Below are 13,234 nucleotides of genomic sequence, written 5' to 3'. Positions count from 1 at the left end.
CAGTCTTCATCACCCTCTTCTTCAGTTTGAAAGATCGGATTTTCGAAGTCGAAGCGAGCCATAGCAGAACCGTTATCAATAGGATCCGGTGATGTGCATCTGCATGAGTGATGGTATGTGCTTATGAGTGTGAACAAGGAATGAAAGCTAAACAAAACATTGCCAAAATGTATTTTTTTTTTAAAAACTGCAAAAATAGAAAGACAGTGAACAAAATATTTGAATGCAAAAAGACATCCTTTATTTATGATAAAAAAATGCAGGTATCCATATAGATGAGCCCTACAATGAGTCATTACGCCCTGGGCGGAACGTAAGACTTAGACATGCATGAATAAACAAGAAAAATTACTCCTCCAGAAAAGTGACTTGGACAATCTCCTCAGAAGACCGATTATTGATGACTTCACCCGGGATCCTCGGGCGCACCCAGTTATCGATGTCGCAATCACTATCCCCATCTTCATCGTTGACCGTAGAGACCTGGCCATACTGGATGACGCCAGCGCTGGAGAAAGTAATCGGCCCCTGACGAGTCTGAAGTGTTAAAGTTGTAGAAGTCAGAGCTGATTGATAGCCAATCCCGAACTTGTCTTCTTTCATTGGTAACTCCAACAGACGTCCCCAACCGGGGGCAACGCCCGAATCTACCAAGGCCTGTGCCTGCTTGAAGGATGAGATAGAGGCACCCACTTTAACTTCTTCCACCGGAGCTGCATCCTTGATCTGAACTGCCTCAAAGGCCTGACATAGGGTCTCATGAAATTCACCTTCTACCTCTACATACTTGAATGTAGACAGGTTACTGACCAGAATATCCTCCTCACCACAGACGGTGATAATCCTTCCATTGACTGGGAATTTAACCTTCTGATGTAAAGTTGAAGAGACTTCCCCAACATTGTGGATCCAAGAACGACCCAGCAGGCAACTATAGGAAGGACTGATATCCATCACATAGAAGACGGTGTTGAAGGTTTGTGATCCAATCTGAATTGGCAATTCTACCTCTCCGAACACCGACCTCTTAGAACCATCGAAGGCTCTCACGATGAGGTCTAAGGGCTTCAGGACCACACCCTCTACTTCTAACCTTGACAGGGCTCTCTTGGGTAGCACGTTGAGAGAGGAACCTGTATCCACCAAGACATGAGATAACATGGTGTCTTTGCATTCCATCGAGATGTGCAAAGCCTTGTTATGGTTGCGTCCTGCTGGTGTTAAGTCAGAATCAGTAAAACCTAGCCCGTTGCCTGCATGAACATTTGAAACGATTCCTTCCAGTTGGTTCACTGAGATCTCCTGAGGCACATATGCAGCATTTAGGACTTTCAGCAGTGCCTCCCTGTGCGCCTCCGAACACAATAGGAGTGAGAGAATGGATATCTTGGATGGAGTCTGAATCAATTGATCGACTACCTTGTAATCACTTCTCTTTATAATTCTCAAAAGCTCGTCCACATCCTTCGCAAAAGTGGGCTCAGAAACAGCCTGGGGTGTAGAGGCACCCTCATTCACGACTTGCATGCCTTTGGCTTTCGCCGCAGCGTCAGTACTATCAGTTTGGGCAACGGGTGGTGAGAATAGTCTACCACTTCTGGTGAATCGCCCGATTCCACCAACATTGTCCACTGCGGGACCTTCAACTTCAAGTTCAGACTTCTGACCCTCTTCCACCTTCAGTGGCCTTTCCACCCCATGATCGTGCGTGTATACACTCCCCCCGTAATGCCAAGGAATGGCCCTTTCGCTGGAGAAAGGTAAAGGACCAGGGGTTGTGATAGTCATAGTGGACGGTCGCGCTGGTGGCACCGGTTGCGCTTCTGGTACATTGATCTGATTAGTTGGGTAGAAAATGGTGATAGTAGCAACATCATAGTCATACTCTGAAATCTCATTCATTGAAACATAAACATTCGAAACATCGGAATCAAGTTCAATTACATCAGAATCAACCACATAGTTTGGGATATCAGCAACAACATCAGCAGAATTAAATACATTATCATGGATTACAGAATCAGTAGGAACAGCATCTGTGAATTCACCAGTAGCATTTTCAAACACCTCTTCCTCAACCCCTTCCACAGACTCTTGGATAGACAAATCTTCGACCTGGAGGGTACCTTCGTCGAGCAAGGCCTGGATACCCTGTTGCAGCTTCAAACAACCTCCACTCTGAGTAGCACAATCCACACAACCCTTCCCACAACCAGGGAAAACATCGGCCTTCAACAAGTAGCCCTTGATATCTAACAACGGAGTCTTCAGCTTCAACACATCTTTGACGGGTATGGCTTCCCCTTCCATCATAATAACATTTGCACCACCATGCTGGGGCATGGGATTTTTGACGACATTCGGAGTCGGTGCAAGGTCGATGGCCTTTGAATCTATAAGGTCCTGAACTACGTGCTTAAAAGCTTTGCAGTTCTCAATATTGTGGCCAGGTGCCTCAGAGTGGAAGCTGCACCTAGCGTTGGCGTCGTAACCCACCGGAAGCCTACCAATAGGAGGAGCCAGAGTGTGTAACTACACAAGTTGTAGTTGTTGAAGACTAGAAAGCAACTGAGCGTACGACATTGGAAGAGTGTCGAAACGCCGGTCCATCATCATTTGCCTCTGTTGATAGGCGGGTCTGTTACCCGGTTGTTGTTGCTGGTACTGAGTTTGCTGACGTTGTGGTTGTTGTTGTTGTAGTGGTGCTGCAGCTGGAATGGTCACAGTCGCAACATACGGTTGTTGATGATAGTTCTGAAAGTTATTCCTCTGGTTACCCCTGTTCTGATAAGAAGATATGGCATTTGCATCCCCTTCTCTCCTCTTCTGTCCCTGAATGAACGCCTTCTTCACCCCTGATGAAGATCCACCTCCACTCTGGATCTTATATGTCTTCAGGTAATTCTCCACCCTCTCTCCGGTAGAGACTACATCAGCAAAGTTGGAGGCATTGCAACCCACCAGGCGCTCCAAGTAAGGTCCGGGCAGTGTTCATGAACATGTTAGCCATTTCCTTTTCCAACATAGGAGGTTGAACGTGGGAGGCTGTCTCTCTCCAGCGTGGAGCGTATTCCCTGAAGCACTCATTGCTTTTAAGAGACAGATTTTGGAGTTGAGTTCTGTCCGGAGCCATGTCTGCATTGTACTGGTATTGCTTCACGAAAGCCTCAGCCAAATCCCTCCAGCAACTGATGTGGGCTCTGTCCAGCCTCATATACCATTCCAGGGATGCCCCAGCTAGGCTATCCTGGAAAAAGTACATAAGCAACTTTTCATCGTCAGAATATGCAACCATTTTACGGAAATAGGCTTGCACATGAGTCTTTGGGCAAGAGTTGCCATTGTATTTGTCAAATATCGGGACCTTTAATTTTGGGGGCACCCTCACGCCTGGGACCAATCCCAAGTCAGCAACGTCTACTCCCAGAGGATTTTGTCCTTCCACTGCCTTCAACCTCTCTTCCAGTCTCCGAAACATAGAGTCCATGTCATGACTCATACCAAAGTCCTCCTGAAGCAGGGGGAATTGATCGTCCTGATCATCATGAGTGGGTTGTTGACCGGAGTTGACATGTAGGATCGGGGTAGGCCCCGGTCCACTGGGTTCGTTAACCTCTCCAGCTGGAGGATCAGTCAACGTCTCTGGTTGAGTAGTGGCGGGATTCCTCTGCATCATCTGTCTGAGCTCTTGTTGTCTCTGAGCCACCCCTTGAATCACATCCATGAATTGGGTCATGCGGATCTTCATCTCCGCGAGCTCTGCTTGAAATTGATCCATGATCTTCTGTTGATTCTGCCTTGTTGCGTAACGGTGCGGACGATACTCAGCAATTCTACTTGAAACGGGAACCAGAATGAGAAATCCTCTTCAAGAACACCTATAATGATGCAAGAATGATATGTGTATGATGCGTATGATGCGTATGCTATGTTTTATCATTTCTCAGGTATTCAAGAGTCTCGTCCACCTTTGAAAAATGGTAACCTGCACCCGTAAGCGGAACATAAACAACAAAGAAGCAACATACGCTGGACGGCAAGCAAAAGTGAAACATCAATAATCTCCTCCGTAGACATAAGAAATAAGATTCACACAAACATGGTTCAAGCAAAGATTCAGTTTATCAGTGTAGAACAAGGAATCCCCTCCAACAAACCTGGAGGTGACTCTCAAAATAAACAACAAGACAAACTAGGGAAGTCGTCCTTCAGGAATGAGAGTCTTCAAATACTGGCACTGATCCATCAATCGGTCACACTCTGAACACTCGGGTAGAGGGGTAAGCTTCTCTTTCAATTGCACTCTGAGTTCAACAACTTCTTCTAGGAAATGAGATGCACGGATGTCACTTCCTCTGAGCTGGCTCTCTGCTGCATGCCTCAAATCTGCCTCTTTCTTCAACTGAGTATCTTTGTCCTTGAGCTGTCTTTCCAAGTCTCGTATTTTCTTTTTGTAATTGGCTTCCGCTTTTTGTAATCTCAAGCGTTCATGGTGTTCTTCATCCAACGTTGTTTCTATCTCATCATAGGACCTCTTTTTGTTTCCTGATCTACCAGAACTTTCACCTTGCGCTCCTTTGAGTTTATGAGCCAAATTCAGCCTATCAGCTTTTGCTTTGTAAAGCTCCATTCGGATCTCTTGTTCATTTTCTTTCAACTGGCGATTCTCCATTAAGGCTTGTTTGTAATACTCAGCAGGCAGACTCTCAGAAAGGATCAAAGGCGGTTGCTCCTGTAATGGTTCGATCCGGTCATATGGTAGCAACAAAGTCCCAACTCTTTCCTTGACCCACTCAGTGTAAGCAGGCATAGAAATTGCAAACTTCCTCCCTAAAACAGATCCATCTTTTATACCAATATTCTCCCAAGCTTTTCCCACTTGCTCCAATCTTGCTGGATCGCTTCGTTTCTCAAAGTACACATTTTCAGCTATCTCGACATCTTGCGGCCTTTCATTCATGACAAAACCCAACTGACGGAGAGAAAGAACCGGGTTGTAGTTGATGCAACCCCTAGTTCCTATGAGTGGAACATTGCGAAACTCTCCACAACTCATAATGACGTTGCGCACATTAATCCTATAAGCTTGCCACTTGATATCATAAGATGTGAGCGACATGATCCTCTGAGTCCATTTGTGAGTATTCTGAGTATCCACAAACGGTCCATTGGTTGGTAGAAAAGACAAGAACCGCTTGAGTAGCAACGGGAGACAACACCTGATAGCTCCACACTTACCATGCCTGTTGTGTATCGCATAATAGGTGTTGGCTAACAAGGTAGGCACCGGGTTTCCTCCAATGAAAATAGTGATTACTGTCAGGTCCACGAAACTGGGCATACTAGGGAACAGAACAACTCCATAAATCATGACAGCCAACTGAGCATTGAAAGCTACCCAATTTCCTTCCTTTGCTTCTTCCTTAGCCATCCTTACCAAGAACTTCAAGGATAAGCCCTCAACATCACCGCTTGGTTTCCAATTATCGCTCACTTCCTTGATGCTCAGGTAAAGAGCCTTAGCGACAACTTTGAAATCCACCTCCTTTAGCACATCCAGGAAAGGTACTCGATTTTTGATTCGGACGTTCATAAGGATGGAATACTCTTCAAGAGTGGGCGCTAACTAGTAATCCTAAAAAGTAAAGCAACGAAGCTCCGGATCATAGAACTGTAAGAGAGTCTGCAAAGGTACCGGATCAACCACCGTCTTCAACAATGCCAAGATATCCCCATACTGATCATTAAAAACTTTCTGATTACCGTCGGTCACGAGATTACCCAATTCTTCCAAAACTGTCAACGACTCATGGTAAAAGCTGTAGGTGCAAGTCTTCTTCTTCAACTCTGGAATGGCAGCCATCTCTCGGTGTGAACAGACTCCTGAATAAACCTGAAAAAATGATATGCATATGCGGGTTAACCCTTTTTTTGTTGTTGAAAGTAAACATGTTATGATGCAAAATGATGAAACAATGGCTGGTTGTATATTGCGAGGCACAGGATCAGAACTTCAGCATGAATTCGGAACCGGGAACCATAGAACACGATCATCGACTTAGAACCCATACTTTAGAACCAACGGTCACCAACAAGAACCAAACAAAAGTCACCAACAGGGCACGGTCACCAACAGAACAAGTCACCATCAGTACCTGTAAATGATTCATTCCCGCCCCACTCACGGGCGTAATCTAGGCCAGAGTAAGGTCAAGAGAAACGTAGGATAAACAATCCTTTCAAGAATATCATCATATGCATACCAGGTGTATGCAACGATAATACCCCCTCAGAATCTGAATTGCTCGTGATACCATGTTCCGCTAAGTGGCGTCATACCACCCACTTCCCATGAATCACTCTATTCCTAGGTGTCCTAAAGTTCACTCATAGCTTGTGTCTTGGGCCTTTTACCTCTTGTGACTCCCACCCAACAGTGAAACAGATGCACAACCAGCACATGATGCATGAGACAGTAAAGCGCACATAGGATGCAATGCAAGCAGATGAGTATGCAAAGCAATAAATAAATAAATAACACACAATAGACAATAAACAAACAAACGCTAGGAAAGGCCCACTAGGGAAAATATGTCCCCAGCAGAGTCGCCAGCTGTCGCAGCCTAAAGAATATAGTATGCGAAAAAACAACCGGCGAGAAAGAAATGACAGAAGATTCGCCACCGTGCGTTATTTATCCCAAAGGAGGGAAAGGAAACGCTCGAAGTAAACCTGGCAAACGGAAAGGAAAAGACAAGGTCTCGCAACCAAATTTCGGGTTCGGGAACCGATTATGCGAAGGGAAGGTATTAGCACCCCTACGCATCCGTAGTACTCTACGGGATCCACTCTTGTTGTTCTCGTCTAAAGGGTGTGGGTTTATCTATTGTACTATTTACTAAAAGAGGGGTCAAAAGAAAATGACTCGCACGGATGTCGCATCCACTGCATACGTATCTCATCTGAATATGAGAATCAGAGTCTTCGTAACTCGGCTTCCTATGGGTTAAAGAGGAGTGTGCTCGCTAAGACATCGCGTCTTATGCCTACGTATCTCATCTGGAATGAGAATCAGAGCAAGCCGTAGTTCATCTAACTAGGGGTTAAGGGTTGTGTTTTTTAGATGAACGACGTTACTACGCAATCTATCGGATGCTCGACCTTTGGAGACTTACTCGCCTGTAGTAGAAGGAGCTAACGTGTTCTTAGGAGAAGAAAAATCAATGAGTTTGTTGTATTTTAGGAATGCTCATGCAAAAAGGAAGTCCTAGACGAAGTAACCGTGCTACCTTAATTGACATGCAAACGAGAGACTATACGAAGCCTAGCAACCCTATGGGGAGACGATCACACCATACAAAACAAACATGCATAAAGTAAACAGCCAACAAGGGGGCTCAAACATACATGGGTAGGGCTTTAGTCAAGAGGGGTCATATCAACCTCGACAAACAAGCCATGGAAAGGTAATCAAATGGGCTCTTAACCACTGACACTAAACATGAGGGTGAGTAGATCAGAAGGGTAATGAGGATAAGGCCTCATAGCTCTTAACCCTGGACAGGGTGAGCTCATGACAAAAAGTGGGGATTCATAAAGGTGAAACCCTCTCCACTGACCGACCGGACAAAAGATCTTGGGCTTTGGTTCTGAAGCATCGACACGTAGTGCGAGCATAAAGAACGACACACTGAATAACGGGGGATTGACTACTAATCCCTTTTATCCGTCAATTGCCTCTTCGGGGAGGTCTTTAGCACTGGTGCCTCTTCTTAGAGGTCTTTGGGCACAAAAGTAAACACACCAAAACATTGCCTTCTATCGAGGTCTTCCAGCTAAGAAAACGGTAAAATGCGGGAAAGATAAAGGGATCAAGAGATCTGCCACACGGATAAAAATCCGAAGTAACAGAAACTAAAGAAACAAGAAACCCAGAGGTCTCTCAAGCTAGCATCATCAAAGAAAGCAAGTCAGCAAAGCAATCAGAATAAATCTCCAAATGGTATCCCACAAATAAAGTGGAATACCAAGCAAGCTATCTCTTCAAGAGTCATGTGAGCCCTCACAAAAACTCAACAAACAGGTTAGAGAAACAAGATAGGGTGCAATCAAGAGTTGCACCAAACAGAAGAATCATAGCAACAACAGTGTCAGGTGAACAGTGCACGGATGCAATAGAAAGCATGTCATAAGGAACACAACACAGATTGGAGAGCGAACAGAAAAAAAAGCTACTGTCGCGATCGCTACTGCTTCGCCTAGCGAAGGCTTAGCGAAGCGTCGCTGCAGGCTCGCCTAGCGATGGGCTAGCGAACGCCTGCAGGTTTTGGATTCTTATTTGATAACAGTACGGTTTCAGAAATTAAGTGATCAAACATTCAAGGCATTGTTCTATACATTCATGACTTCCTTGACATCAGCCGCATCTTTTCCCAACTCCCTTTCCACAGCTACCCTTCTCTGAATCACAAATTTCCACTTAGCAGCTCCATCCTCAAGATGGAAGGAGATGTTATCCAAATGAAACAACAGGAACTTTAACAGGAGACTTCCTAACATTAGTTTTCTTTACAGGCGAGATGTCAAGGACATCTTCCTCAACATCCTCTTCAGGCTCAAAATCATCTCTGACCTTCCTCTTCTTTACTTCAACCTTGCTCCATGGTTTGGAGGGACCAATACAAACAGTCTTCTTGGCTTTTCTAGCTGACATAAGTTCAGCCACAGATTTTCCTTTGCGAGTCTTCATGCGTATAGCCACACTTGGCTTCATGTGATGAATCAAGCTTTCCTCTTGATCATCAGAGCTACCATCCTCTAGATCAATCACAACATTTGCATCATCATGCTTCTCGGAGTGGGAAGCATTAGTAGTATGAGAAGTCACAGATTTCCCTTTTTTAGACATGGTCTGCCCTAGAGAGCGCAACCCTTCAGCAGCCAGGTCCTTTTCTGAACTGGAGGAATCGTCATCCTTACCACTATGTTGTTCAACCTTAGGAGAGGGGTACATTTGAGAAAGGGGAGTAGAAACTCCCTTCATAGAGTGGCCTTCATTAAGAATTCTAGTGACTAGGTCTCTTATAACACAATCAAATGGTATTTCCAAAACAAGGTGATGATTTACCATAATGAGGGCACTTTATTTTAAGAAAATAGACAATAATTTGATTACTTTTTCCACTCCATATTAGTTGCTACAAATTTTCATAAATGCAAATCCCCAATTTCCCTCTCAGTAATTCAAATTGATTTGCATCCAAGGCCTTTGTAAAAATATCAGCTAACTGCACCTCAGTAGCAATATGCTCTAAGACTACAGTATTATCCTCCACAAGTTATCTAATAAAATGGTGACGAATATCAATATGTTTGGTCCTGCTATGCTGAATAGGGTTCTTTGAGATGTTTATAGCACTCAGGTTGTCACAGTACAATGTCATGACATCTTGTGTGACATTGTATTCAGTCAGCATTTGTTTCATCCACACCAAATGAGAACAACTACTTCCACCTACTATGTATTCAACTTCAGTAGTAGACAGAGACACACAATTTTGCTTCTTACTAAACCATGATATTAAATTGTTCCCCAAGAAGAAACGTCCTCCTGATGTGCTTTTCCTATCATCAGCACTTCCAGCCCAATCAACATCAGAATATCCAGACAACTCAGATTCAGATCCATGAGTCTATAACATCCTGTCATACGGTGAACTGACTTTGGGTGCTTTTGCTTTGGAAAGCAAATGTCGCGGATAGCAAGAGTCGCCACCGACTTTTCTTTTATCCAATAAGGAAAGGCGGAAAAGAACAGGAAAGACCTTGATTAGATTTTGGGTTCGGGAGGTACATTATACAAAGGGAAGGTGTTAACACCCTTTGTATCCATGGTTATCCATGGGCTCTTAATTGCTTGATCACTTATGTTTTTCTTGTTTGAAAAAGTGTTTGGGAAGCTGTTTAGAAAATGTTTTGAAAAGAGAGTTTAACTTTGTAATGATTCTTGTACGAATGTATACAAAGTATTTATCTCGTTTAGTTTTGAAAGTTGTTTAGAAAAATATAACTTGGCAATAATTCTAGTACGAATGTATACCAAGTGGTGATTTTCTAATAGATGTTTTGCAAAGTGTGAGGTGTGAAAAGTATTTTAAGTTGTGAGTAAGCATTTAAGAGTTATACCTACCCAAGGTCTTTATGGGCATTTCCTATCCTTATGAGGGTAAAACTGTCCTTACTATTGAGAAGTAAGTAGTCTTATCCTTTGGATGTAAGGGACATCGTAGGGTCGTCGATTGGTCATTGAAGGCAACATTTGTAAGGATACCTTAGCATTCAAAGGGACGATCATCATTTAACCGTAGGCTACAACGACGGCCATCGAGGGACAAAATCATATATTCGAAGGCAACATCCGAGGGACTATGATTTATCTTATAAGGACGTGATGATTTAATCGAAGGGTCTTTGCTAAGTGTATCCCCACGTTCGCGGGACATGACCGTAATACCGTAAGGCAACAAAGAGAGGACCAAGATCACATGTATTCAAAGGCAACATTTGTAATCAGTTAGATAATTAGAATAGATCTCCACAAGGGTATCCCACAAATAAAGTGGAATACCTAACAAGCTAACTTCTTCGGGAGTATGTGAACCCTCACAAAAAGTCAACAAACGGGTTAGAATACCAAAACGGGGTGCAATTGAGAGTTACACCAAACAAAAGAATCACAGTAGTAAGAATGTCAGGCCAATAATACACGGTTATAATAAAACATGTCAGATAAGCACAGAACATAACGGCAAAATCAGCGACTGTCATGTTCGCTACTGCCTCGCCTAGCGAAGGCTTGGCGAACACTCGCTACATGTTCGTTGAGCGAGGTGCTAGCGAACGGCTGCGGGTTTTGAGTTTGATAACAGTACGATTTCCGGAACTCCGAACCCTATGGCATCTATTACAGAAATTACACTGTTAAACATTCAGGATATTCATGCATACTTACACCCACATGCAAAATCTAACTACATATCCAAAATTCAATCATAATGCATCATGTATTTAGAGATTATAAATTGGAAGTATAAAACGGTAGTGATGGTGCAAAACTGTTTGCGATTGAATTGCACCAGTGAATTGGCAGATCACTCTTAGGGTTTGTACCGGATCGAGTGGGCGGAGGTAAACCTTTGTGCAGGTGAGTTTCCTTCAGGGTTTCCTTTAGGGTTGCTCTGAATTCTTTTGGTTAGCCTCCAGGGTTTGCTCTCTGTGCGTGTTCGTGTTTCTCCTTTTCTCCTCTGTTTTTCGTCCTCTTTCTGAATGAGGTCTTGGTATTTATAATAGTTTTTGTGACCTGATGGGCTCAGAATGAAGCCCAAAATTTCTGGTATTCGCAAGCTTCGCTAGACGAGTGATGCAGCGAAGAGTTCGCTAGGCGAAGGATTTGCTCGCCTAGCGAGCATGCCAGTTTGAGTCATTTTCTGGATTTGGCCACCTGTGAGTTGGGTCTTTGTTCCTTTAAGATCAATGTCTTGAACAATGAGTTGGAGTGCCTTGAAGAATGTCTTGAAAGATTAACGGGCAAATTTTGGGGTATGACAGCTGATAACACGAAATTATATCACATTTTAGGACTTAATTCAATTAAATTATATTATTATTTACTTTAATTTATTTCATTTTATCAGATATTACGCGGTATTTCCTTTCTATTTATCTCAGGTATCTATTTGAAGCAAAAGTAAAAAAAAGGAAGAAAAGGAGGTGCAAAAAAGAAGTTTTTGGAAACAAATAGCAAAAGCCAAGCCCAGCCCAAAGAAGGCACAGGCGTTGTGCCTGTGACGAGCGCCACAGAGGTTGTGACGAGCGTCACGCTATATGCACTTGTGTGACGGACGTCACACCATTCCCCTATATTTGAGGCACAAGGAACGCTTCAGAGACGTTGAGAGAGAGTTGAGCCCTATTTCCACGCCCAACTATTCTGCACGTTGAAGACTTTTGACGCGGAAGCAGTTGCAGGAGGTGGCATATAAATAGTAGCTTTTTGGAAAGCTCAGGGTTCCACGCTTTTTCCAGATTTTTGCCGTTTTCGCATTCTTTCTTTTTCCAGCAGCTTAGGCATATTTTTACAGTATTACTTTGACAATTTTTTATATTGTTTTCCTTTTGCAATTCTATTTTCTTTTCCAGCTCTTAATTAATTTTTCGCACAATAGTTTCTACACCGGAAACTATTGTGTACCTTTTACCGGATCTAACCTTACGTTAGAATCTAGTTTTTTTTATTCCTTCGTTTTATTTTTCTGCCTGATTGAAGAACTCAAGAACAAATCCAACCGGTCTGTGGTGGAGTGTTCAAGACTGCTATTTAATTATTCAGGTTCTTTATTTATTTGTTGAATTTATATATGCTTGTTTTTATTATCAATTTTTGCTGCTTGCCTGTGATGAATCTATTTATGCATGTTATTTATTTAAGTCTGTTTAGCATGTCTGGCTGATTTATTTAGGTATCGGTATGTAAAGTAAGCGGAATGAAGGAATCAAAACTAAGTTGGTTTAATTAAGTTTAAAATTAAAATCACTCTTTTTACGGTCTCAATTTACAGGTTTAATAACAAAGTTTTTGTACGAAAGTAAAAGACATAAAGAAGTTAAAATCAATAGAGCGAGAGTTTGAGGTTTTGACTGGACAGTGTAAATTGGACATTAATTCTAGATCAGGGCGAGAGCAATTTTTAGAGTTAATTAAATTCTAACCTTTTTCAAAAAGTATTTTTAAAGATTGAATGTGAGGGCGAGAGTTAAGCATTTGAATTTAATTATATAACCTAAGTCAACAGAGCGAGAGTTTGAGATAAGGGTGTTTAAACGATTAGTGTTTTCTTAAAAAGATTTCTACGGATTCTACTGTTTTCAAAAAGTGGTTTTTGACTTAACTATAAGTGACAGCTACGTTAATATAAAATCATAGTTTATTCAACAGAGCGAGAGTTTGAGATAAAACTTTTAATCAATAGAGTCAACTGAAAAGATTTACTTTAAAACCAAGAAACCAATAAAGAATTGATTCCCTAATTACGACGAATTACATACCGATATCCGCTTTATTGATATTTAATCTAGAATTTAGTTTAGTTTTAGCCTTTTCCCCCAAAAATCAAAATATCACCTGCCTTAGCTTTACGAAGTAACCTTAGATAACGGTATATCGATTCATAAGTCC

The sequence above is a fragment of the Lathyrus oleraceus genome, chromosome 3, assembly GCF_024323335.1.
Source record: "Lathyrus oleraceus cultivar Zhongwan6 chromosome 3, CAAS_Psat_ZW6_1.0, whole genome shotgun sequence".
In the NCBI taxonomy this organism is placed as follows: domain Eukaryota; kingdom Viridiplantae; phylum Streptophyta; class Magnoliopsida; order Fabales; family Fabaceae; genus Lathyrus; species Lathyrus oleraceus.
Note: the sequence above shows the minus strand (reverse complement) of the source record.